The following is a 27,674-nucleotide window of genomic DNA, read 5'->3' on the forward strand; positions in this document are numbered from 1 at the left end:
ACGGCATGATGACCCACGCTGGGACAGCAGGACAGATCTCACATCCCGCAGCCTCCTCAGCAGCTCCAGCCCCCAGCATCCCCCCTTGACCAAACCCCAGGGATGCTCTTCTCTGTTTTGAGCATGGAAGCCCTTCCTCCCAATTTGTAGTCGTCATCTCAAGTCCTGAGTCCCGTTTCCTCAGTGGTGTTATCTGGCAAAGAAGTGTTGATGTGGTGTTGATGTCTGCCCCTTTCTGGATAATCCCACTGCAGCTGGATGGTTCACAGGGGAGGAGAAATGAGGAGAATCCACATACTAAACTGGCTTCCTACCCTGGACAAGAGAATGAATGGATCTCTCAGGTCCCTTCCAACGTGGAATTCCACAACTGGATAATCTCATGTGATTGCACAGTCATCCTTGGGATTTGCAAGGGTTGGTCCCCGGAGCCCCCATGGGTACCAAATTCCATGGATGCTCAAGTCCCTTATATGCAACAACATAGTACAGTCAGCCTCCGATATTAACAGGTTCCACATCCACAGACAGAGGGCCGACTGCGTCTCTCCTCTGGACCTTGGCCATCTTTCCTACAGTTCAGAGAAAATAATGACTTGCTTCTAGACTTGATATTTGGTCTATATACACTAGGAAGGATAGAAGTTAAAATAGCGAGATATTTCCACACTGGTTGGTAAGTAGCCACTGCCTTTCAACACCTCCCCTGTTGCTCCTGCAGCCCAGGCTCTTCTACTAGAATACTGCTCAAGGACCTCGCTAAGATCCATCACCTAAAGGGTTAATGTCTGGTCCTTCAGGGAACCTCCAGGATCCAGCATTAGGCTTTATGCTCTTGATGGTGAAATGTTTTGAGTCTTACCACTCATGTTCCTTCTACCTAAATTGAATCCATTGGGCTGAGAGAAGCTAAGACTTAAAATCCTGAAGGAGAGAGTTGTATGTGATAACCAGGATGGTTTAAAACCAATAAGGACAAGTTTTGGTTTGGATCACCCAGTTGTCCCTACTGCTTGGGGGAGGTGGGGAAAAGGTCACAGTGATGGCAAACAGGTAAGAAAAGTAGGCTGTGTCATCTGCCCCGTGCCCCTGCTCTCTTTGTAGGGCTCACATTTCCTCCTTACCGACTGGGTTGAAAGTCCTACTGAGTGAACAGACATTGAAGTATCACACAAGCATCACCACCCGTCCTTCTGGGCTCTTCCAGCAGCTACTGAGCAGTCACTGTGTTTCCCACCTGGCATCTTGAGGAGGAAGAAGGAAGCAGAGATGCTTTTCCTGGCTCTAAGGGGAAGAGAAGGATGGAGATGCTGAGCAGATGGCCTTGGGTCGCCTCATCTATCATACGGACAGCTGGGAATAGACCCAGCCTCGCTCTTTGCCCTGCATGGGAGAATTGTGGAATTATCACCTCCATTCCTATCAGTAGAGGAGAGCTCTGGCAGGATTGCATTCTGTTCGCTGTGTGTGGGAGACTGGTTTATGAGATGGAGGCCAGAGAGGTTGGCTTCAGGGAAGGAGGGCTCAGAGTGCTGCCTTTTGATCATGAAACCATTGTCATTCTGGCCTGCCCTCTCCTAACACTCACCCCACCCCCAGGTTCTGCTGAGAAAGGCCACCATCATGTTATACTTTTACAGACTCTCCATCAGGAGACGTAGAAGATGTCAAGGACGTCTCTGGACTCTAGGTCTTGCCCTTTCTGTCAGTCCATCTGTCCATCCCCTCACTGCAATCTAGCATCCCTCCTGGGCATGGACTCTACTGAAAGCTAAAACTTCAGACGTGAGCTCTAGGAGACAACAGCCCAGGAGGCAAGCCCCAGTCTTCAGTAGTGTGTTGTTGAAAAAGTTCTGGTGTCTTGGCCATCATCCCAATTATGTTTGCCCATGATATGATCTGGCTGTCATGGATTAAAGGAACTCGGGGCAGGGTGGGAGGTGGTGGTTAATGCAAAGAATTGTTTAGAAACAGACAGAATGAAAGGAACGAGCTTGTGCTCATATGTTTTCACTTGAATGTATTCAGATCTGGCAGAGAAAGTGGGTCGTTTAACGTCTCATTAATGATTTGCTCCATTTTCTCCCCACAACTCCAGATGAAGGCTCCCCCACCCCTATCTCCTGGAGTGGTTGATGCTCCACACAGGTTCTGTCTCCCTGTCTCTGTTAAGCAACTTCCACCAATCAGATTGCATGCTAGCACCTCTCATTCCTACTTGAGCCTCAGTTCTGAAATCCTTCATCAACAACTATTAACAGTTCTGATACGCAATTGACAAGACCAGTGAAAGACGTTTTCTGGGCTTGGCTCTTGCCACCAAGTCTATCTCAACTTGAAACTGCTTTCAGTTTACTGACACCAAAGGGCCCAGAAGGTAGGAATGGGCTGTTACTGCCGTTGTACATTCATGGCTGTTTTTTTTGACATTTGAGTCTTATCAATTCATCACAAGTCTTTAGCAAGGTCCTGCTTTCAAGTTTTGTTCCAATCTAAGCAAGAGCCATGTGGGCCCAGATGGACTGTTTATAGTTACATCATGTTTATAAGCATAGAGGAAGAGAGTAATGTTAGTGTTAGTCACTCAGTCGTGTCCAACTCTTTGCAACCCCAAGGACTGTAGCCTGCCAGGCTCCTCTGTCCATGGAATTCTCCAGGCAAGAATACCAGAGTGGGTTGCCATTCCCTTTTCCAGTGGATCTTCCCAACACAAGGATTGAACCCTGGTCTTCTACATTGCAGGCAGATTCTTTACTGTCTGAGTAGCAGGGGAAGCCCATAGACGAACCGAAGACACAAGCAAACGATGTGCCCATTGATGTGTGAGCAGAAAAGGACCAAGAAGTTCTGGCATCCAACCTGCTGCTCAGCACCCGTCGTTTAAAGTGCGACCTCACCACTTCGACTTCTCATTTCCACCTCCCAGACTTCCCAGGGCCCTTTTCTCTAGATCATATAGATCCTTATGCTTGGAGTAGGAGGGATTCCAAATTCTATCCACCACATCCTTGAGTGTCTTGACCACCCCAGGTAGATATTTTTGAAATGGTTTACCTCTCCAAACCCAACAAACACACAACACCCCCCTTTATAGAGTTCTATCCTCAGGGAGCCTTTTCTAGGCCCTCAAAGGTGTCCAGCTTTATCCCCACCTAATAACCCCCATCACTTCATGGCAAATAGATGGGGAAAAAATGGAAACAGCAACAGATTTTATTTTCTGGGGCTCCAAAATCACTGCAGAGTGTGACTGCAGACATGAAATTAAAAGACACTTGGTCCTTGGAAGAAAAGCTATGACAAACCTAGACAGCATATTAAAAAGCAGAGACATCACTTTGCTGACAAAGGTCCACATAGTCAAGCTATGTGGTTTTTCCAGTAGTCATGTACAGATGTGAGAGTTGAACCATAAAGAAGACTGAGTGCTAAAGAATTGATGCTTTTGAGCTGTGGTGCTGGAGAAATCTCTTGAGAGTTCCTTGGATAGCAAGGAGGTTAAATCAATCTAAAAGGAAATCAACTCTGAATATTTATTGAAAGGACTGATGCTAATGCTGAAGCTCCAGGACTTTGGGCTCCTAAGGCAAAAAGTCGACTCATTGGAAAAGATCCTAATGCTGAGAAGATTGAAGGCAAAAGGAGAAGGGGGCAACAGAGGAGAAGGGGGCAACAGAGGCATCACCGACTCAATGGACATGAGTTTGAGTAAACTCTGGGAGATAGTTAAGGACAGGGAAGGCTGGCATGCTATAGTCCATGGGTTGCAAAGAGTCTGACAAGACTGAGTGACTGAACAACAACAACGTCCTACAGAGCTGATCCTGCTGCTTAGAAACTCTCCCCTCTGCTTGCTCCTGGTGGCTCCTTGTCACCCGGCAGATCTCAGGGTAGACGTTTCTACCTTCCATTCAGAGTAGAGGGCCTCCCCCCACACCTGGTTATCTTCTACTTCAACCCCTTACTTGTTTCTTCCAAAGTCTTTATAACTACTTGTCATTATTTTATCTGTTTTTGTCCTTTCCCTGTTTATAATTTGACTCCCTTTGTTAAATGAACAAACAAATGAATTGGATGGATGGATGAAACTGCATGCTAGCACCATGCCAGGCATTCTTCCTACACAGGCGATGCAACATTCTCCCAGACAGATGGCCTCATGGGGCTTCTCATCTTGCATACAGAGGCCCTATGAGAAACTGAAATTGCGGGAGGCTTATGCAAAAACGAAGGAGCTCAGACAGAGGTAGGAGGAAGGGAACAGCATCTCGTCAGCCGAAAGCTAAATCCGGTGTAAATATCACAGAAAATCTATTAGTGCTACCGGCTTGGAGGGCAATTGCTTTTTAATATAATAAGATCTTCCTTGGAGGCGATTATGAGGCCCTGATAAGGATCAGGTGACATGTTGAGGTTTTGCAGATGGATTAATTTCTGTTTACATCTAGTTGCTTACGGCCTGGGGAGTTCTTGGTTTTCAGAAAGAAGGTGGGAGAGAGGGCCTCTGGAGAAAGCAGCCTGCACAGAATCCTTTAGGTGATATTCTAGGGAGCACAGGGCTTCCCAGGTGGCTCAGCGGTCAAGAATCTGCCTGCCAGTGCCTGAGATATGGGGTTTGATTCCTGGGACGATCCCCTGGAGAAGGAAATGGCAACCCACTCCAGTATTCTTACTGGGAAAGTTTCTCAGACAGAGGAGTCTGGTGGACTACAGTCCATGGGATCGAAAAGAGCTGGGCATGACTTAACAAGTAAACAGCAGCTAGGAAGAACATTGCCTGTTGAAGGTCATAGGGTGAGCTGGAAAGACAATCAGGGCCCCTGGGGAGGGACCTCCACTCAGAAAATACAGGCCAAGATTTGGATGAGGCTCCGCTCTCCTTCCCTCGCAAACCTCAGGGCTGCCACTGCTGAAGTGGAAGAACTCCAAGGAACAAAATGTAGGGTTTTAGAGACAAAGTGACCTGACACATAAGAGAACTGCAAATTAAACAATGAGGGAGGGAAACAGAAAAGGGTGTTTTCCTCTTAGCTCATCTTGGTCGCTGTCTCAAACTTCCATACTCTTGTTAGTAAATACTCTTCTTCCCTGAGTTTCACATAGAGATAAACTGAGGCCTGGGAATGATCAAGGATGGACCCAGCCACAATAAAACAGAGTCTGGCTCCTGACTCACTGTGCCCCGTGACACAGGGCACATACAGCAAACCCCCAGATGATAACTCCAAAGACTCTCTGGACAGAGGCGGCTTCACTTTCTCCCAGAGCAGTGAGCTTGCAAGCCTACTGGCTCCCTGGCTACACTTTCCATCTTGAGAGAATCAGAGCTCCTACAGTGTGTGCCGAAACCTCCTCAGTGGCTCCGTGGGTAAAGAATCTGCCTACAATGCAGGATGAAGCGCACATGGGTTCGATCCCTGGGTCAGGAAGATCCCCTGGAGGAGGGAGTGGCAACCTATTCCAGTATTCTTGCCTGGAGAATCCCATGGAAAGAGGACCCCAATGGGCTACAGTCCACGTGGTTGCAAAGAGTCAGACATGACTGAAGTGACTAAGCACACACACCTAGAGTGTGTCCCAAAGTTCCCCAGGCATCAAGACCTGGCTGCCCCACCAGGACGTCTGTGGAACAGGAGCAGTGAGCCTGGGCAGGGTCCATGGACTGCTTTTCCCACCACAGGGCAGCAATCGGGGCCTATGTCAGCAATTATGAGGCCACCAAGAGGCAACCCTTCACCCATGCCTCTGAGTTCTAATTCAGACAGATTCACTCTCAGCATAAACTCACCCAATACCATGGAAAACATATCTAAGCCACTCAGGGGTGGCTTACAAATGGACTTCTCACACATCTCTGGTTGCCTGGAACAATCCTCTTTTATGTGAGTGTTCGAGGCAAACTATTAATAATGCCCCCTTTTACTTTAAAACTCTTTCATTTGGACAAGAAATTCTAGAGTCTTCCTACTTGTGATGCACCTGGATACTCAAATGTGTGAAATCCTCATAGAGATGATGCTATTTTAAAGTATGGTGGTGGTTTTAGTTGCTCAGTCGTGTCCGACTCTTGCGACCCCATGTACTGTAGCCTGCCAGGCTCCTCTGTCTATGGGATTCTCCAGGCAAGAATACTGGAGTGGGTTGCCATTTCCTTCTCCAGGGGATCTTCCCTACTCAGGAATCAAACCTGGGTCTCCTGCAGGCAGATGATTTACTGACTGAGCTATGAGGGAAGCCTATTTTAAAGTATATCCACCCACAACTATTAAAATGCCTTACTCTGACCCCCATGTCCTCTATCCACTACCCCCCACACATCATGCAACCATTAATCTACAATGGTTGCATTACACACAAACATCGATATTAGGCACATAATACACCAGCCACCAGCTGGCATACTCTTATACTCCTAGTCCCCACCTGAGTCTCCCAACCACAGCAGATGAACTTCCTCCCTTCCACTGCTGGGGCCCAAACACAACCACACATATCTCATAACCTGGGGGAGCACCAGGAAAAACGCGCCCACTCGGACATCCATCCCAGCCAACTAAGCCTTCAGGGATTTGAAACCAAAGGGCCCTGGCTGCTATAATGGCTACAACCTTGTAAGGACATGAGTCCAAGTTCATTAAGAAGCTCTGTGCAGATGAACCCTGTTGCCGCTGTGATTAATAATCATAATAGACAGTCAGCTGGAGGGCTTCCCAGCTGCGCCTCCCGGGGGCCCAGTTCTCAGATCCCCTCTCTGTCCACCAGTGAGTAATGGTTTGGTTTATTGGAGACTCTCTTTCCATTTTTTATGGCTTCAATTAAGTGATGGGGAGAATCTATCATGTAACCTTCTTGCTGCACCGTTAAAGACTTCCGGAGGGGAAAATATTTATCAAACCCCCAAACCATCAGAGGAGAGGCTGCGGTAAACCTAATAGGAAGCCAGGGTAGCAAGGAGGTGACGGAGGTGGAAAATAAGAAGAAAATATCCACATGGAGGTTTCCTGCCTGGACAAGAGCCACATTGACTATAAGATATCTGCTCGATTCACCAACATGGGGCTGCTTTTCCCTCCTCACCTCAAATCCCATGCCCCCAGGCAACCTTCCACCAAATATCCAAGTCACGTGGACTCCTGGAGCCCAACAGGTTCAAGGTGGCAACAAGGACAGTGATCCTGGTGAGAGGTGGTCCTCATGGTGAGGGGCATAGGATATTCATCTGATGGGCAGTCCCTGGCCTTACAATATCCACAGAAATGTGGCACCCACTTGAAAACTGCCCACACTTCTCATGAAACTCACAATCCCTGGGTTGATAAGACTGCCAAAGCACCCATTTCCTGGTTGTAGCTATAAATTCCTCCCAACACCAAAGACAACAAACCCTCTTCCAGACCAATTCATTAGAATCTGCCACCTCCTATCCTTGGCCTGGAGTTGGCCCTTACCCTCTCCCTGACCTCTGCCCAGGCAGCCCTGTGGGTAAGTGGAGCCAGCTCTTTTTCTGCCCTTTAAATTATTCATGCCCCAATCTTGGTCACTGGCATTAATCTTTCATTTGCTATTTAGACACCTGATTCCTGGGGCAGGATTGAGAGATGCCATTTGGGAGATCAGGTTGGCCAGAGGGGAGGTCTAAAGGGGGTCGGGGACCTGCTGAGCAACAAGGACCTGCCTGGAATTAATGGGGTCATCTCCCTGTTCCCCATGGCTTAGAGGAGCAGGAGCGAGGGACAGGAGACACAGATGTGTCTGAAGGAATGAAATAGCGGGTCCATCCATTCCATAAGAACTGAGCATTTGTGCACATGTATGTGTGTGTGAAGATGGGGTGACCATCACTCAGCTCTCACCCCCCACTGCTATTCACGCAAGCATGGGTGCTTCTTCACATACTACAGAAAGGGGAAAGTGTCTCAGAATGTAGAACAAACTCGACTGCAATCTGAGCCCAATATTAGAGAGTGAGTGTAGTCCTACTGATGATATCAGGACAAAGAAGGGGTTTGTGTCTCTGCAAAGGAATGTTGTCAGATGCCATTTTGCCTGCTCTCCTCACACACCTCCTCAGGGTGGGCCCTGTAGCTGGTGTGTATCTGCCCTTGGGCAGAGAACTGGGGTATCTGGGCACCTATACAGGAGAGCTGGTAACTGGGCGGAGACTGAGGATCAAATAAAAAGGATACCTATGTGAACCCCGGGAGACAGTATGGTCTTCATACATTAACTGGTAATAACTAAAGGTTACATTGTCTTAGTCCCCAGTCAGTTCAGTTCAGTTCAGTTGCTCAGTCATGTCTGACTCTTTGCGACTCCATGAATTGCAGCACACCAGGCCTCCCTGTCCATCACCGACTCCCGGAGTTCACCCAAACCCACGTCCATCGAGTCAGTGATGCCATCCAGCCATCTCATCCTCTGTCGTCCCCTTCTCCTCCTGCCCCCAATCCCTCCCAGCATCAGAGTCTTTTCCAATGAGTCAACTCTTTGCATGAGGTGGCCATAGTATTGGAGTTTCAGCCTCAGCATCAGTCCTTCCAAAGAAATCCCAGGACTGATCTCCTTCAGGATGGACTGGTTGGACCTCCTCGCAGTCCAAGGGACTCTCAAGAGTCTTCTCCAACACCACAGTTCAAAAGCATCAATTCTTTGGCACTCAGCTTTCTTCACAAGAGTCCACTCTAATAGAGAAATGATGAAGTATATCTCCTCTCCTCCTGCTCCCCCTCTTCTTTCTCTCTTCCCTCTCCTCTTCCCCTCCTTCTTCTTCCCCAGTCTCATCTAACAATTGGGGCTTCCCCAGTGGCCCAGCGGTAAAGAATCCACCTGTGATGCAGAAGACACAGGAGACCCAGGTTCTACCCCTTGGTGGGGACAATCCCTTGGAGGGGGGCCTGGCAACCCACTCCAGTATTCTTGCCTGGAGAATCTCCATGGACATAGGAGCCTGGTGGGCTACAGTCCATAGCATCACAAAGAGTTGGACATGACTAAAGTGACTAAGCACGCACCCACGCTCACCTACCAATTACAAAGTGCCAGGCACTAGGCTAAATGTTCTATGTTCATTAGCTCAGTTTATACCTACAACAATCCTAGCAGGTGGGATGATCAGTACTCTCACTTTACAGGTGAGGAAACTGAACTTGGAAAAGTTAATTGCCCAAGGTCTCATGGCTAATGAGTGGTTATGCAGAATTCAAGCGAAGGACATGTGAATAAAGATAACAAGCTCTCAACCTATCTATTTAAGAAGAATAAATAGATAAACATAATAGACTAAAGAGCATTGGGAAAAGAGGTTAGAGTTGTGCTGTACAATAAGGCAGTTACTAGATTCATATGTTAGGTTAAAATTAAATAGAATTTAAGGTCCAGTTTCTCAGCCAAACCGGCCACATTTCAAGTGCTCAGTTGTCAGTGGGGCTGGTGGCTATCAGGATGACCAGTGCAAAAATGACCACTGCCGTCATCACCGGAAGATCTATCGGACAATAGCAGGTGAGAAGATAATTTAAGATGTTGGCAAAATGGAATGCTTTTCAGAAAGAAAGCATCTGGAGGAAGGATTACATTGACTTGTGAGCTGGTTAGATCTAGAAAGGACAAGAAAACAGGAAAGAAGAGAGTGGAGGCAGTGAGCGACAGATCAATCGATGTCACTCAATATTGCAGAAGGAGGGGACCTTGAGGATTCACACGTCCAACCCCTTCCCATTACAAAGGAGGCCAGTGACCTCTGGAGAAGCCACTGCCCTGGGGGCACATAGTCGATTAAGCCCAGGGCTCTCCCCATCCCACCCAGCCTGTCATCCCGGGTCCTTTCCATTGTCCCCATTCCTGATCCCTCTTGAGATGTGTACTCAAGAGGTGATTCTCATCACAACCTCACACTATTCTGACTCCTATCGGGTAAGTTTTGCTTGGGAGCCTTCATCCTGCTAGTTGCCTCTTCCCTTCTTGTAATGAAGCAAGGCTGCTCAAGAATGAAAAGGTGGGTCTTTATAAAAGGGAAGCCACTGGAAAGATAAATGGCACACCTGGGGCTTGGGAAGTTGTGAAGTAGGGCTGTTTTCTACTCTGTCCCTAGGGTGTGGCTTAGGGCACATTATGGGACGTCAATAGACACTTCTCAAGTAAACCAGTGGATGGTGGAGTGGGGTCAGTGGGTGGGTAGTTGGTTGGATGCATGGATGAATGGATGGATGGGTGGGTGGATGGATGGGTAGATGAATGGATGGATGGATGGACAGAAGACACCTGTATAAAAGTTCTTTAAGCACTTCATGGACTGGGACCACAACCCCTCCACTCTTACCCCCCACTGCTATTGACACAAGCATGGGTGCTTCTTCACATACTACAGAAAGGGGCAAGTGTCTCGGAATGTAGAACAAACTCGACTGCTATCTGAGCCTAATATTAGAGAGTGAGTGCAGTCCTACTGATGATATCAGGACAAAGAAGGGGTTTGTGTCTCTGCAAAGGAATGTTGTTGGATGCCACTTTGCCTGCTTTAGAAATCCACAGACTCTAAGCCAAGTGTGTGACCACTCTACAGGGACTCCTGCTTCCCTTTCAGCCTCAAAGATCATTACCCATCTCGCTGCGAGGGCAACCCATCCTCCTAACACCTCACTTACCGAACAGGACGGTCGGGGAGCCTCTGACAGCCAGAAATGAAATGGCAGAAGGGGTGCCTCATTGAGGGCTCCTGGGCCCCATTGTCTCCATGCCTTAGACAGCCAGGTTTTTGCCCCCTCACAAGGCCCGGGCTAGGGATGGGGGCTGCTTCCTTTGTTTCTCTCTCTTTCTGGACTCATGTTCAGTGGTGTTCCCTCCAACTACACATTCAGCCATTTAAATGATTAAACTGTTTTGAGGCAAAATGAGAAATCTCAGGATATAGACGCTGCCTGGTAGATAAGGAATGAGATAATGCTTTAGCTCACAAATTCCTTGAGGGCAGAGATTTTATTTCTGTATCTTTTAAATCTGAATTTCCGACATGCAGAAAAATGCTTGGCAAATAATAAACCACCAATATAAAGGGTGAATAAATAAATGAGAGAGAGGGAGAGAGACTGAGAGAGACCCCATCAGCACTATCCCTGGTACTTCAGCTGGTACCCAGTGAGTTCTTGTTCCATCCCCAGGAAGGCTGGCCTGCTCCTTGGTCCTTGGGTCCCTTCTCTTTCTTACTAGGTCCCCATTTCTCTCCTTCAATTCTGTGGTGAAACTGCTTTCTCTGTAACTGCTTGATTCTCACCCTCTAAATCATCTCGTCCTAGGTCACTTTGGTTTGTGTGTGTGCATGCTCAATTGCTAAGTCATGTCCAACTCTTTGAGATCCCTCAGACTATAGACCTCCAGGCACCTCTGTCCATGGGATTTTCCAGGCAAGAACACTGGAATGGATTGCCATTTCCTCCTCCAAGGGATTTCCTGACCCAGGAATCGAACCTGTGTCTGCTGCATTGGCAGGCATATTGAGCCACCGGGGAAGCCCTCTCATTTTGGTTTACTAGGATCAAATTCCCCTAATCCAAAATTTTTATGTTTAAGATTTCTTTTTGAGCTGATTTACAAAAAGAGATGCTGGGCACTGAAAAAGTCTTCCAAGCACCCAGCCAACTCTGTCGTCTGGATGACTGGGTCTCCCTAGACCCCTTGGCAGCCCCATCACCCACACTAAGCCATCCCGCTGCTGCTATCAGTTTTATTTCATTTTTTATTTTACTTGATTATACTATTTTATCTTATTTTATCATCACACCCATTTCTTACATCAGAAAGTGACCTGAACCTAATAAAGCTTCTCCTCACTCTCTATCAGAGTTCATTCATTCTTCCCCAAGGTTCTCCATCCCAGACGTCTACCCTGGTCCCTGGGACTGACAAGGCATATTCACCTTAAATTCTTAGAAGTCTTACCTATGGATGGCTCTTCCTTACAGGATGGTGCAATCTGTTCCGTACTATGACACGAGGGTCAAAGCCTCCTGATGAACATGTCCCCTTGACCTTCCCAAAGTCCCAGAATCAAGATGGACCGAACCCAGCTTAGCTCTTAAAGTCTGGAATAGTCTGCTTCCAACTGAGCAAGCTGTATTGTAATGCGTTATCTGGTTGTTAAAGGTCTTTACGGAGGATGCTGATGATTAAACAGCTTTGAGACTAGGAAGCTCGGCTAAGCACTGATTCATGGAGTCAGTATTTTGTCTAGTTCACAGTCATACCAGGCACAGTTGAGAGAAAAGAAAGGGAAACCAGGTAGCCTCTAAGACTGGGGCAAATGCTCTTGAACAAATCAATGATTTTCCTTCCATTGCATAAAGAAAAACTGGCAGTGACGAGCAGGTGGAGATGCAGAGGGAAAGGACAAAGGAGACAGAGAAAGGTTGGGGAGGAGTGGGGAGGGGTTACACCAGTGTTCCCACCCTCTGCGCATTCTTCCCCTTTTCTTCCTCCACACCTGAATTTCTGTTCTGTTTTTAATGGGACCAGTGATCTGTGGCCTCGGTCGATAATTGATGTTTTTCAATGATATCCATGACACTTTGGGCAGTACATTTGTAAACACAAAGCCGCCTCGGATCTTGCCTCTTGTCACCTTGCACAAGAGCCATCCTTCGTCACTCCCGTGTCAGCTGCCAATCGAAGGGGTCAGGAAGGGAGCTCTGTGGCCTTGGTCCTGGGTCTTGCTTGTTTTCCTTTCTGCCCAAGAGCAAACATTCCTTATTCACTGCCCTCTGGGAAAATTGAAACCTCCCCCTTCAAATGGGAGGAAAATTGGGCAGAAATGAGGAAATGGCCCTACTGGGATCAGGCATTGCATCTCGACCATCCTGGACTGCAGTGCTCTGGGGAAGGGAGACACAGTGGGGAATCCACACCCACCTGTCTTGAACCTGGGCTTTGGACACAGACAACCACACCCTGAGCAGACGTAGCTGAGAGGCACGCATCCAGATGTTATCCCCGATATCCAGGTACGCAACAGTAAATTTCCTAGGTTCACCTAGACTGGTAGCTTTCTTTACATTTTGAACAAAGACCCATAAACCAAAGAAACAGTTTACATCATGATTGAGTGTACATATGCCTACTAAGTGAAATTAAAAAAAAAAAAAATCTTTAAGGAGAAAAACTGCCTTACAACAAATGATGTACTCGGATATTTTCTGCCATTTTTTTTTTCCATCTTGAATGCTGATCATCATGTTCCACTAAGTTGATTCATGACTGACTTGTGGGTTGTGACCCAGAGTTTGAAAAAAAACATATCGGACTAGACCAGGGTCAGCAAACTTATCTGTAAAAGCCAGGTGAGAAACACGTGCAGCTTTGCGGGCCGTATTACCTGTCACAACAGTTTTGCTGTTGCAGCAGGAGCCACAAACGGTGAGTAAACACTTAAGTGTGGCTGTGTTCAAATACGACTTCCCTGAGGTGCATGATAAATCACATTTCATATAATGTCCGCGTGTCATGAAATACCGTTCGTCTTTTGATTTTTTAAAAAATCATTAAACAACGTAGAAACCATCCTTAGCTCCTGGGCTGTACAAAGTCAGGGTGTGGTCCAGCCATAGCCAGCCAGCCCCCAGCCCACACCATGTCCGCCACCATGCCTGGACTGTGCTGCTAATCCTGCTCTCAGGGGTTCGGTATCCACGAACAGGCTGGGCTGTGGGAAGTCCTAGCAATGCCCCCTCCTCACAGGTGCCCTTAGTCAGGGTCAAGCCCATGTTGATCTCGCTCCTGTGTGTTAGAATCTGAGTTCTAACACATTCAATTAACAGTTTGTTCAGAGAGAGTGTGCTTTCTCTGCTTTCTCATCTGTGGAGATGAGTTTCTCCCACTGTCTTTAAATATCACTTTGCTTGCTTATGGTCTCCCTGAGAATGTGAAGCAATAGATCCCAGAAGCTGCTAGTCCAGCAGAAGATGGGAAAGTGTCTGCTCTTTCCAAGCCTTCTCTCAGCTCATGGTCACCATCTGCTCGGGAGCTCATTCCCTGGGCCTCCTCTCTTGGTTTGGCTGAACAGAGCCTCACCGGCTAATCTGAAGCCACAGGGCCTGGAAACCACCATTCTAACTTCTGTCTCTGTGGGCTGACTATTCTAGATGTCCCGTAAGTGGACTCATACAGTATTTGTCCTCGGCTGCGCTAAGTCGATTCAGTCATGTCCGACTCTTTATAATCCTATGGACTGTAGACCGCCAGGCTCTTCCGTCCACGGGATTCTCCAGGCAAGAATACTGGAGTGGGTTGCCATGGCCTCCTCCAAGGGATCTTCCCGACCCAGGGATCGAACTCGCGTCTCTTATGTTTCTTGCATTGACAGGTGGGTTCTTTACCACTAGTGCCACCTGGGAAGTCTTTTGTGACGGGCCTATTTCACTGAGCATCATGTCTTCAAGGTTTATCCTTGTCATAGTACGTATCCGTTTCTTCCTTCTTAAAGTTGAATAGATCACTTTCTTTTAACAGGTGGGTTCCCCAGATTTTCCTAGAAAGTGAGAATATAACTGGGCCTTTCCCAAATTAAAGACAGATTTCAAGACAAACTCTCTTCATATTTTCCCCCAGAAATATCAAGTTTAGATGCCACTCCATCTCTTGTCATTACCCTGTTCTTAGAACATTCCCTGGTTAGGTTTACCCTCCCACTCTTTAGTGTGGTGTCACAAAGAGGAAGCTGAAATTCCCAAATTTAAATCTTAGCTGCTTCTATATTGTATGAGCTAAAGGTTTTGACCAAAACTTCATCTATAACATGGAAACATCCACCTTATATGTAACGATGTTGTAAAAGTAAAATGAGATGAAAAGCAAATTGTCTAACACAAAGCTTAGAACTTAGCCCTCAAAATTATAACTGTTTTTCACCCAATTAATCATTTCCAGGGTCACAGTCTGGTTCCTAGTATCCCAAAAGAAACCCTGGAGATTCCCCCAGGAAAATCCCAGAACCTCTTTTTAAGATGCCAACTGAGTTACTACAAAAAGTACCACAGTCAGAGCCTGGGAAGATGTCAAATACGGCACTGCTTTTCTGTGACCTGGGCAAGCCAGCATCTTTCTATCCTCTAGCCTTCTCCTCTGTGAAGTTTAGCAAATAACGCCTCTAAAATCTTGCTCACAATGAGGCAAGGGCTTCAAAGGGCTCAGACTTTTCACAGGGAAGTCATTGTCAAATGTACGCATGTGGTTACAACAAATGCTAATACCTTGGGAACTAAAACACCCAGTTGCTCCCTGAATGCTTTGAGTCTTCACCTGATGCCAGGACCCATCCAAGAGGCCGGGAAACAAGGATGGACTAATGACCGCATTACCCATCGCCATGCAAGACTATGCACATGTGTGACCCAGAGACTGTGACTTACAGAGAACAATGAGTGTCTTCTGCAGACCAAACTGATCATCCACCTCAGAGAGGAGAAATTAACATCTACTGGGGATCTACTGTGTATTACCAAGTATTCCACACCCACAATGACATTTAATCCTTCCCATATGTGAGCACATAGAAAGAAGCACAGTGAGGATACGTAGTTAGTCTAAAGCCACATGGCTGGTATCTCGTAAAGTTGATATAAAAAATAGTTTTGTCTGCCTCCAAATTCTATAAAGTTTCTACTCTTCTACACAGCCATTCTAATAAAACCCAATCCTAAATATCCATCATAAACCCACCCAGAGATGGACTCGCATTGGTCCTACCTAATGGCCTGGCTCTTGTTTCATTTCTCTTCCCCCTATGACTCAAGCTAATTAGTGATGGTCTTAGTCCAACATCCAATTGCCAATTTTCTGGCCACTGGGTTCATAGAGAGAAGGAAAGTAGCATTCATTGAGTGCTTTCTAAGACCCCAGCCCTATTCCAGGAACTCCTGGAATATATTAGCTCTCTTAATTTTCATAATAACCTTGGAAAGGGGGTAATTTACCCACTGGACAGAAGGTCAGAAAGGTTAGGTAACTCTAGACAACCCAGGAGGTGAATGGATGAGGTGGTCCATAGCACCTTGAGAACCTCAGACAAACTCTGCCATAGCTGAGGCCACCAAGTCTCTTCGCCTCATCAGCCTCAGAGACACAGGGGAGAGGAAAATGGATCATTTATCATCCCTGTCCCTCTAGCCCCTTGAGGTGGCTCAGGAATGTTTACACAGGTCCCGAGTTGTGTTCTTCCTCTCTAGCCTCCTGCATGAGCAGGGCAGAATTATCCAAGAAGGGCTGGTCATCAAGCAAAAATCTGTCCTCCAGAGGGCTCCACATCTCCAACACATCTCCAACACTGTGCTAGATACTTTGCATCCATCATCTCAATTCATTTTTAGGACAATAACATCAAGTCTTTATTTCCACTTTGCACAATTTGTGCATTATTTCATTTGATTGTTCCCAGTGGGCCAAAGCTTACAAAGTAAAGTAATCCTCCCGACCTCACCCAGTTGGGAAGTATAAAGCCAGGATTCAGACCCTGCTCCACCCACTCTAACCAATCCGTCCTCTGCCCCAGACATACTGCAGGGACAGCCCCACCTCCCATTTGACTGATGGGTAAGCTGAGTCCATGAGCAGGGCAGGGCAGTGGTTTGCAGACTCAGGACTACAGGGTCCCAGTCACACTTCTATCTGGCTTTTCTAGAGATGGTGATGGAGCCCAACAGAGGAGGTGGGCTGGGAGAGATCCTTGATAAAAGCTAATGTTGAAAAATAAAACTGAGCAATCTGACTAATCATTCATCACGCCTCCCTTCTGCAATAGCACAGGGTTTTAAAGAATTCTACTCTTCCCTGAAATGAGTCAATAACAAAATATCTGATTGTGACTGGCTCTCCCTTCCGCTGTCTCTGCTGCAGAATGTTTTCTGCTTATCCCTGTCCTGTGTCTTCATAATTGTGTTATTCACATAGCAACGCACAGGGATGGAAGGGCGAGAGCCAGCAGCGCCTGCACCAAGGGGAGGACTGGACATCCCTCCAGGATGTTGCACCGCTCGCCCCTGGGGCTCCCTGGGCCAGGTGGGGTGACACCGAGGGCAACCCCCGGGCCAGAGCTGCCCCAGACCATTTCCTGAGCAAGCGTTTATGGGGCTTCCCAGGTGGCGCAGTGGGAAAGAATATGCCTGCCAATGCAGGAGATGCAGGTTCGATCCCAGGGTCTGGAAGATTCCCTGGAGGAGGAAATGGCAACCTGCTCCAGTATTCTTGCCTGGAGAATCCCATGGACAGAGGAGCCTGGCGGGCTATAGTCCGTGGGGTTGGAAAGCGTCGGACATGACTGAGCACCCCACAAGGGTTTAAGAGGACACCATGCACCTGAACCCTGCCCCCTTTAGGTTCAATTTGGAATTGTAGTTTTAATAAACACCCTCCCCGAAATGGCATATTCTGCTAGCATGCAGTTTACTAGCTTTCAAGATCTGTGCTAGGGCTGCTACATCCTGGCTGGGAGGCAAGTCCTCTTCGAGTGTCAGCCCTCCACACATCCTCCCTGCTCATCCATCCTCCCTGAACGCCATTGTGAAGGTGTCTCTCAGGTCCGCCTTGGGACTGGGTATCTTGGCCCCACTGCACCAGTGGGGTGAACCGTGACGACCCCTGCCCTACCCCGGCTGCCATCTCCAGACATGCTGCCGCTTCCCCTTCCCAAGGAGGTGTGTGGGACACAGAGAACCTTTCTCCCAGATCCCCAACTTGCTTGCTGCCAAACCCGTAACAGCGTTGGTGCCAGGGCCCTGTCCTTGGAGGCTGCTCGGGCCAGGCTGGTCTCTTCTGTGCCTCCCCATCACTGAGATAATAAAGGGGGAGATTTCTCCTCCTCCTTCCAGAGAGCAGACCAATTAGCATTTTTAAAATTACCACTGGAGAAATACACCTAATTAGCCACTTTAAAGGAAACCTTAAAAAAAAAAGTCATAAATTTCTAACTGGACACAGCTTGGAGACACTTTGAAAGCTAATTGTGTGTTTCTGGTCCTAACAGGGGAATTGGTAAGAGTTAGAAGCGGATTTTATGACCTTGGTGGGAAAGTGCAGGGAAATGGGTGGGTGGGGGGCAGTGGTTGACCTGGGCCGGGAGGGTTAATTTCTATTTATAGGAATAGATGGGACCCTCCTTATTCCCCCTCCCCTTCTGCTTCCTCCTGCCTTTCCCGCTCCACCCCCATCTCATGTCCTGCCTTGATCAGGGGCACCTGCCTTGCATGAATGTGAAGCCGGACAGCGGTGGACACCAAGCCTGGTACAGATACAAGGAAGAGAAAACGAGCAAGAGGAGGGCTGCTGGAGGGAACAGAGAAGACAGGAGCCATGGCCAGGTTCCAGGAACCTGTTTCTCATTTACGTTTCCCGTTCAACTACCCACCGTGTCCCGGGTGAGAGTCCAGGGGGCTGCTGTGAAAGTGCTGCCTGGCCCCGCCGGTTCCAAACGGGAGGCCCCGGGGCTTCTGCAGCCCTTTTGCTTCCTCCAGGCACACCCTGCATGGTGGACCCCCCTGCCTGGTCCCAAAACTGAGAACACACATCCTAACGTGCAAGGGAGAGGTTCTGAGGGGCCTCACTCAGGGGGATGGCTGTACGGTGGGGTGTTGGTTCCAGGGGAAGGGATGAGAAGACCTCCCCGCCAGAGGAGGCTGCAGAAAGAAGGGAGGCCAGGGAGAAGAGTGACCTCTGCAGTGGCCCCCAACCCTCCTGCAGACCCCACCCGCCAGTGCCAGACCATCAATAGCCCTCTCCTGCCCACAGTTACAACCTGGAGAGCTGCCAGCCAAGGGGGCAAGAGTGGGTACCCCCCTTCCGTCCCCCCTTTGGGGGCTCCACGCCTCCGGCTGGGTTTCAGGGTAGAAACTAAGGGAAGAACATGGCCCCCAACTCCTGCGAGGCCCACACACAGTGGCTGGTGTTGTGCGTGCCCCACCCTGGGTGTGGCCTCCATGTTGGGTGAGCAGAAGCGAGGGTTTGAGTTTTATAAACGGAACAAGTGAACCTCAGACATGAGAAACCATTCACCTGAGTAGCAGATTTGTATGTCTGCCTCAGTCCTTCAGACCACATTCTTCATTCGTGAAGACCTTTGGTTCTATACGGTAAAGGAGACTACAGAGAAACTACACCCAGTTTGGAAACACGTTCTGGAAAGCCTACAGTACAGCATGCATTCTCAAGGGGGCATGAGCATCCCCAAGAGGGTGAAAATGGAGGGCATAAAACCCTCTTGGACATTATGATGGTCTGGGCCCTCCAAAGCCCAAATTCTCAAAGCTTAGCATAGTCTTGCATTTGAAAGAATTTAAATTTAGTTGTTCTTTTCTTTTTTTCTCCTAGTGGAGGAAAGTGATAATGAGAAAAGGGTTGAGAGATGCTAGAGCCCAGGGTCCACCTCCATGGCCATCCAGGCTGGACCTGCTGATGTCCTCCCCATGGGGATTGACCTCAGCTGACTGAAGAGGACATGGGCCACAGGAGCGGGCTCTGTCCTAGTGGGTGAGCCCTAGACATCCCGACAAAGACAATCCCAGGCGTTAGAGGTGGCGGCAGAGTCAAACAGTCCTGGGGCTTGAAGCAACACCAGGGTAGGCAACTGTGCAAGATGCCACAATGCTGTGTATCCTTCTGGGTCCCAGAAAAGAGCCTCCAGAACTCAAAACACGGGGATTTTCACACCCCTCACCGCAGACCTCAAGCCCTAAGCGATGGAGTACCAGGTGGACTGGCCAGGCAGGCTCCTGGGGCAGGGATGGAGGGTAGGGCTGAGAGGATGTGGGGCCTTGAACATGGTCCGTGGAGCCAGGGTACTTGGGGAGGAAGACTGGGGGCAGGGAGGAAGCCTGAGTCCCTGAACTCCTTAGGTACCCCTCCTTCCTCCTTTCCCCCCTTCTCTGGCTCCAGAGGCTAGAAATGGAGAGTGAGAGAGAGAAAAAAAAAAAAAAACACACCAGCAAAATGGACACCTGTGCCCCCTGCCCCCACTTAAACACCTAGCAGTGAAGGCCCTTGGGCCCCTACCCCACCCCACCGGAAGTGACCCTGGGCTGCGTCTTTCAGGCAAGGGGTGTGGCTTCCGCCTGACCAGCCACCGCCTCAGCGGGCAGCTTTGGCCTGTGGGAAAAGCTTGGAGTCAGACACACGTGGCTTCAAGTATAGCATCAACAACATGGGAACCTGGAAAGTCAAGTCCCAGGCCTGGGCTCCACCGGCCTCCGCCTTCCGTGCCCCTCGCCTCCTCCAGCACCTGTCACGCTCAGGTGCTTCAGCTTGTCTCTGGAATCATATACTCCTTCACTTCCCAGTAGGAACATGGGCATCACGGTCTCCCTGCCCTCAGAGGGCCTTGGTGAATGTGAACAGAGGCGTCACTGACGACCTGCCAGGGTGAGCATCTCTTCCAGCACCAGATAGCCTGGGTGTCTCCACCCCATTCTGGCTTCCCCACCCTTTCTAGAAATTCAGTGGTTTTCTTGGAAGTCACCTCATTTCATTTCTGCAGGCAGGTGGGGAGAGGAATGGGGGAGAGGAGGACGACAGGGTCATAGACCAGATCACATACCTGGTGGTAGGGGGAAGGGGTGGTGTCAGGGGGGAAAGATGCTCCAGGTACACCGCCCCCCCCACAGTGAGCCGTTCTCTGCCTGGCCCCACAGGGCACAGAGCACTAACAGCAGGGTCCTGCAGGGAGCACTTATTTGGGTCCCTTTTCTGGGGTTCTGGCTGTTCTCCCCAGGGGACACGAGCAGGAGCCCTGTTTCATCTGCTCAGGCCCAAATCAGGAGGAAGCCACCCACCCCGTTCTCCCTCCACAGGCTCTCCTTGGCTTTCTGGGGGTAAGGGATGGCTCAAGAGTTGCATTCTTTCTGTGTCAGGAAAGCGCAAACAATTCGGAGCCAGGAGGGAGAGGCCAGGCTCCTGTTGCCCACTGGCAGGCTCCCCTGGGAGCTCCACCAGCGTCATGGAGGCCACTGAGAAAAGGAAAACAGCCGGCCTGTGGGGCTGGGAGCAGGAGGGAGGTTTGTTAGTTATGAATGATTAAACCAAAGCTCCCAGCACCTCAGCGTGCTTCCTCTTGTCACCCTCACCACCCAGACGCAAGGAAACACGAGGGGCGGCCCTCTCGGCCCCCACCCTGTGCCCACCCACTCTGACGTGGCCTCCAGCACACAGTCAGGCCCCAGCCGCCAGGCCCTTGCCTACTTCCCACTCCATTCCCTGTCTGCAATTGTTTCCAATCAGTTTAGGAAACAGCTCTGAGAACAATTAGAAACGATAACAAGGATGAATTACATAATTACAGTCCGCCTAGATCTTGGGTGCTTCAAAAACACTGCCGAACTGAGTCCAAAACCAGGACTCAAATCCAAAGGGATCGATGCGAGGGAGAAGACAGTGGGCCTGGTGAGCAGTGGGGGTGCAAGGGCTGGGGCCCAGGGAGATGGGGGCAGCCAAGGGGCTACTATGTCCACCAGCTGGCCCAGCTGGGGCCTTCACAGCTGCCCAGGCCAAAGCCTCAAAGCACAGGTCTGGGAGGAGGCCCAAAGTCGTCCTTATGCCAGTGTGCAGAACAAGCCTCATAGACCAAAGAAGTGTGCCCACCTGTGAGGAAGACGCGGCCTTAGAAAGCATGCAGCCCAAACTTACGAGGATCAAAGACCCAGAGAAGAAAAGGTCTCATCCCCAAAACACATAGAACTCAGGATACGGAACCCCAAAGGCAAGGTTTCGTCCATCTGCAAGCCCCTGAACACCTGGCTTTGTTCTCAAAGCCAGCAGCTGACTGACTCTCCACACCGGAAAGTCCTTCCTTCTTTTTTTAAAAAAAACTTACTTAATTTAAAATTATGTAATTAATTTATTTATTTTTGACTGCACTGGGTTTTTGTTCCTCTACTCTCCAGGAGCAGTGCTCAGGCTTCTCATTGCTGCGACTTCTCTTGTTGCAGAGCATGGTCTTACTTTGCGGCATGTGGAACCTTCCCGACCAGGGATCAAACCCACGTCCCCTGCATTGGCAGGTGGACTCTTAACCACTGGATGACTAGGGAAGCCCCAAGTCCTTCAATCTTGACCAAAAAGGATAGGTATAGAAAGAACTTTATCCTCTCGCACAAGGCTCACAAACTTATCCTGTAAAGCGGGAGAGAATAAATATTGAGGCTTCGTGGGCGATGTGCTCTCTGTTGTAACTCTGCCGTTCCACTGCATAAGCAACCACAGACAAGATGTAAACAAATGAGCAGGGCTGAGTTCCAGCCAAACTTTATTTATGGACAGGGCAATATGAATTTCATATCATTTCCACATGTCATGAAATATTATTCTTCTTTTGATATTTTTCCCCCAACCATTTAAAAATGGAAGAACCATTCTTTTCTTGCGGGCTGTGCGAAAACAGGTGGCCAGCCAGATGGTGGATGGTGCTTGCTGACCCCTGCTCCAGAACATTGCTAGAACACTTGGTGTTTCTCTGATTGCTCCATACCCAGACCCTAAACAGGACTCTGTGGACTCAGCACGGCATTTGGAAAGTCTTGGTGGTCAGTGTTTGCTAGGTCATGCTGGCATGTTAACCATGGAATGACCTCAGGAAGTCGCCCTGCTAGTCTTACTCAAGACATCCCTTCTGGGCTTCCCAGGTAGCTCAGTGCTAAAGAATCCACCTGCCAATGTAGGAGATGCAGGTTCAATTCCTGGGTTGAGAAGATGCCCTGGAGAAGGAAATGGCAACTCACTCCAGTAATCTTGCCTGGAAAATCCCATGAACAGAGGAGCCTGGCAGGCTACAGTATATGAGGTTGCAAAGAGTCAGACACGACTGAGCACAAGAACATCAATTAAAGATACTGCATGCTGCAACTTAGACCTGGTGCAGCCAAATTTTTTTAAAAAAGAAGAAAAGACATCCTTGCCATCTGCGATGGCTGTAATGAAGGAGTCTCAGGTTCAAGCCCTGGGTTGGGAAGATCCCCTGGAGGACAGCATGGTAACCTACTCCAGTATTCTTGCCTGGAGAATCCCACAGACAGAGGACCCTGGTGAGCTATAGTCCATAGGGTCACAAAGAGTCAGACAGGACTGAAGCGACTTAACATGCAGGCATGCCATCTGTGAGCACCTGGGCCCTAGGAGGAAGCTAGGCAGGCAGAGGAGAGGTTTCCCCAGCTGGGCAAACAGTCTCTTCCCAGAAGAGGATGGAAGACGGGCTGTGTTCCAGTTTGCCTCTTTCTGGACAAGACAGAAGGTCTCCTGGCATATAAACTAGTTGAGGACCAACCTCCTGGCTCTAGACGCAGCACATGCCAACCTACCCCATGTCCTCCTGCGGTCTCTGCTTTTAGCATTGGGGAATATCAAGCACCTTCACTCATTCAAAGAATTGTGTTGCGTGTCCTCCACGGCGCTATGCCGGGCGACAATTGGGCACAGGGTGTCAGACACACACTGGTCCAAGTCTCCATGCAGTTAGTGCCTTCAGGGCTGGGACCAATGATTCCTCTTTCAATCCCAGCACCTGGCACTGCATGGGAGAGGCTCAGAAAATGCTGAACGGATGAGTAAAAGAATGAAGGCATGAGATGGAAATGGTTAATGGTGTAAGATGGATCGAATCCTATGCCAGCTGAGAGGAGGGAGAATTTGTGCCCTTCTGAGAAAATCATGAAAGGCCCAGTAACAGAGGAGGTGATTGAGCTAAGGCTGACAAGATAGGTGAGATTTGGGTGTGTAGCACTGGGGGCTAGAAGGAGAGGAGAGAAGAAATTACAGCCAGAAGGGATAGCCAGCAAGGGTCTGGGGAGTTATGACATCTGTAAGAACACCAACAGGTTACCCTGCTGATTCTTACATGAAACTAGAGGAATGTCAGTGAGGGTTAGAAGCCAGGAGGTGAGCTTTATCCAGGTCACCGGAGGGCCCAGGATGTCAGGCAAAGAAGTTTAAACTTGTGTAGGTGTTGAGTCTTCTGAGCAGAGGTTGTCTAGTGGCAATGAGATTAGTAAAATTAATATGACAGCTGAGAACATCAAGACAAGAGTCAGCAAGAAGGACAAAAGCAGGCAAGCTGGGCCATTCCCCTGGGAGGAAGAGAAGTGTGGCCTGCGATGACGTGGGACTCATAACACGATCAGTGATTATGAGTACACACCCAGGAGTCAGGGAAGCTGGGTTCAAGTCCAGCCCCAGTGCTTACTCACTGTACATGGTCAGTCCTCTCCAGGACCCAGCCTCCCCATCCGTGAAATAGGATAAATGTAACAAAGTGGGACAATCACCTCATAGGGTCGCTGTGACGTTTAGGTGAGGTTACACATGTACGTGCCTATATATGCTCCATATACATTAGCTGTCGGTGTTCTTTTATTCCAGGAAAACTCCACAATAACAGAGTTACTCGCACAAATGCTCTTTTGAGGGCTGTGATAAATAGTACATATTTCTACGCAGCCAGCAGTCAAATAGTTTCCATTGTTCAGGAGTCACGTGTGGGCCAGAGCACGTACTTGAGCTTCCCTGGTGGCTCAGAAGGTGAAGGAACCCTCCAGCAATGCAAGCAACCAGAGTTAGATCCCTGGGTCGGGAAGATCCCCTGGAGAAGGGAATGGCAGCCCGCTCCAGTATTCTTGCCTGGAGAATCCCTTGGGCAGAGGAGCCTCGTGGGCTGCAGTCCATGGGGTCACGACTAAGCTATTAATAATTTCACTTTCTTTCAGGTTCTTTTCTGCAGAGTGTGGGGATAGCCGAGAACATTCTATATTCCCCATTGCCTTCTTTCTCATCCTCCAAACCCTGGACCATGGAACCACCATATCCTCAGGAAGCTAACATACCCTCCCAGTCACTCCCCAGAGTCAGCTAGTGACTGCCAGCAGCCAAAAATGTGTGGCCCCACACGGGACCTTAGTCAAGAAAAGTCACTGTGCTCTATAGAAAGCTCCCCGCCCCCAGCAATGTGGGAGGGAGGGAGTCCTGACCCACAGGCCAAAGGCCTTCTATCTCAGAACACAGAGGCGTCACAGAGGGATTCGAGCCAAGGCCTCTGGCCAGCAGACAAGCTAGGGGTCCTCTCATAGGCCAAGACTGTCTTTTCAGATCCCTCACGCTTGAGACTAGCGATCAGTTGCTTGTCAGGCTCTGACCTGCCCAGAAAGTGATCAGCATCGTGGAAGACAGAGCAGGGATGCGGACGATGCTGGGGTTCTGATCTGAATGTCCCCACTCCCTGGCTACATAACTGTGTAAACAAGGACAGCAGTCAAGGGAGGGTTCGTGAGATAATGAGTGTCCGGCCCACACTGTAGCCCAGCACTGGGACCTCTGGCATAAAGGCAGAGGACTCTGGAAGTCAGTGCATTGCATTAAAAACACTGAGGTTTTGCTCACGTGCTGAGAGGAGGATGAGGCTTCTCCTCCCTCAGTCCACATCGGTCTCAGACCTGGGAGGAGGAAGTGGCTTTAACCAAGGCCCCCCCACCACCCACAACCCAGGGCCTCAGTCATGGGCTCTGCCCCTCATCCTCCTGGGGGCTCTGTGTTGCTCTACATGGTCCCACCTCTCCTCTGCCCTGGCCCTCCCTGCCAACCAGCTGGATCCCCCATCTCTGCGTCTGAAGGAAACGTGACTCTGAAGGCACCAGCCACTCATGAGCCATTCCCATGGACGCCCTGAGTCAACCCTCTTTGCCACTCCCTTCAAATCCCATTTATGACTGACCACATCTCCTAAGAGCAGGAATGCCAGACCACAGCAGAAGGAATGGGGATTTAAAAAAGAGAGAAGAAAAGAAACATCCTTCATTTCCCAGGGCACCTCTGCACACAGTCCTTCTTCTGCATTGCCATCTGGTTGCCATTGGCAACCAGGCAATCATATTTTCCTGGTCCCAGATATAATCATCATAATCAATATAGTAGAGTATTTATCCCACCTCCTTGGTGTCAAGGAACTTAAAGCCTTCACATTATCCTTTCTGCACTAACTTGGGGGAGACCCCAGAGGAGGTGTGCAGCAGGGGGTGGGGTGGGGCAGGACTGAACCGATGCCTCTATTTAACAGATGGAAAAACTGAGGGGGCACAAGAAAGGAAGGCTGTGAAGCACTGTCCACAGTGAGAAGAGAGTGCTCTTAACAGTGATTGGCAGGTAATGGTGTTTTCACGTATGTTCTCCAGCTATTTCTCACACCATCCCTGGGAGGTAGGCTCATTTCATTCTCTTAGAGATGAGGCTCGGAAGATTAAGTGATTTGTCCAAAGTCATACAGCTAGAAATGGCATTGCTGAAACTCGAATTGGGGCTTTTGAGTTCCCTGTCAGTGTTTTGTTTTGTTTTTTTTCTTTCCTATAACATCTCTGCAAAGAATTATAACATGCTCCTAGAGTGATCATGTCTTTTCTATGCTTTGCCATCGCCCCACTGGAAATGCTCATCATTCTATTTGCTCTCATGTAGGTAATTCTTCTCTCGAATTCTGCTTGGTACGAGTACTCAATCGGCAACAGGGAAAAATGACAAGATTAAAGCATTCAACTGGGTTGACAATTTCAGAAGCTATATTTTACTTCCAAAATTCTATGGATATCCCCTTACCCAAGTAAAATTTTTGAAAAAAAAAATCAACATTTTTGACTGTGAAAGTCATTCATCACTTTGGCAACTATGTGATGTTGCCTGTTATTCCAGTACCTGGTTTGATGTCACCCTTTTATCGTAACAGCCAAAGTGATACTGGAAACATGCTTTTGGGCCCCTAAAAGTGGACGAGGCACATTCTCAACACCTTCCATCCTAAAATAAACACCAGCAAAGACTTTGGTGCCCACCTTGCTAGTCAGTGTTAAACAGGGAGCTAGAAGGAAAAGGACAGCAAATAAAACACACCCGAGACAGGACACAAGTGACCATGAGCAGAGCCATCCTAGACAGGATGTTTTTCTCGGACACCACTGAAAGAAGAGAGTGGCTGCCTTGTGTCTGAAGTTGCTTCTCAAGTCTCAGGACAGAGAATCACCGTATTCCACCCCAGCTTTTACCATCTTCCTAACGTAGAGTGGGGCTTCCCTGTAGCTCAACTGATAAAGAATTCACCTGCAATGCAGGAGACCCTGGTTCGATTCTTAGGTTGGGAAGATCCCTTGGAGGGGGGGCATAGCAATCCATTCTAGTATCCATGGGCTTCCCTGGTGGCTCAGATGGTAAAGAAGCCACCTGCAATGCAGGAGACCCTGGTTCGACTCCTGGTTTGGGAAGATCCCCTGGAGGAGGGCATGGCTAACCCACTCCAGTATTCTTGCCTGGAGAATCCCCATAGACAGAGGAGCCTGGCAGACTACAGTCCATTGGGGCGCAAAGAGTTGGACACGATTGAGCAACTAAGCACAGCACAACTTAGAGTGAGGCGCGTTTTAGTGCTTGCAAGGAGAGGTCCCCAGACAGAAGAGCCCACTTGAGGTACCCCAGCCCTCCTGAAAAGTGAGATAAAGGGACTTGGGGCATCCCCCACCCTCCTGAGAACTCATCTAACATCTCCCTGGATTCTGGAAAGAACTCACATTGGGGAATTCCCTCCAAACCCTCATTATATTCAATTGAGTAGACAGAGCAGTAAAATTAGAAACAAAATGTTTCCCGAGCCAGAACTCAGACTAAGGACACACAGAGAGAAACGC

At 48.9% G+C, this 27,674-nt stretch overlaps 1 protein-coding gene and 1 long non-coding RNA gene across 4 annotated transcripts in view; one reads left to right on the top strand and one right to left on the bottom strand.

The window, feature by feature from the left end:
• The window catches only part of PLXNA4 (plexin A4), a 481,037-nt gene that overhangs the window by 302,615 nt on the left and 150,748 nt on the right, over positions 1-27,674 (bottom strand). The gene's annotated exons all lie outside the window — the stretch shown is intronic.
• On the top strand, positions 12,855-26,508 carry LOC102401138. The gene is made up of 4 exons (XR_326599.4): positions 12,855-12,992; positions 18,210-18,395; positions 26,063-26,148; positions 26,458-26,508. It is a non-coding gene; the product is annotated as an uncharacterized LOC102401138 (long non-coding RNA).

Source organism: Bubalus bubalis, chromosome 8 (genome assembly GCF_019923935.1).
Source record: "Bubalus bubalis isolate 160015118507 breed Murrah chromosome 8, NDDB_SH_1, whole genome shotgun sequence".
NCBI lineage: Eukaryota > Metazoa > Chordata > Mammalia > Artiodactyla > Bovidae > Bubalus > Bubalus bubalis.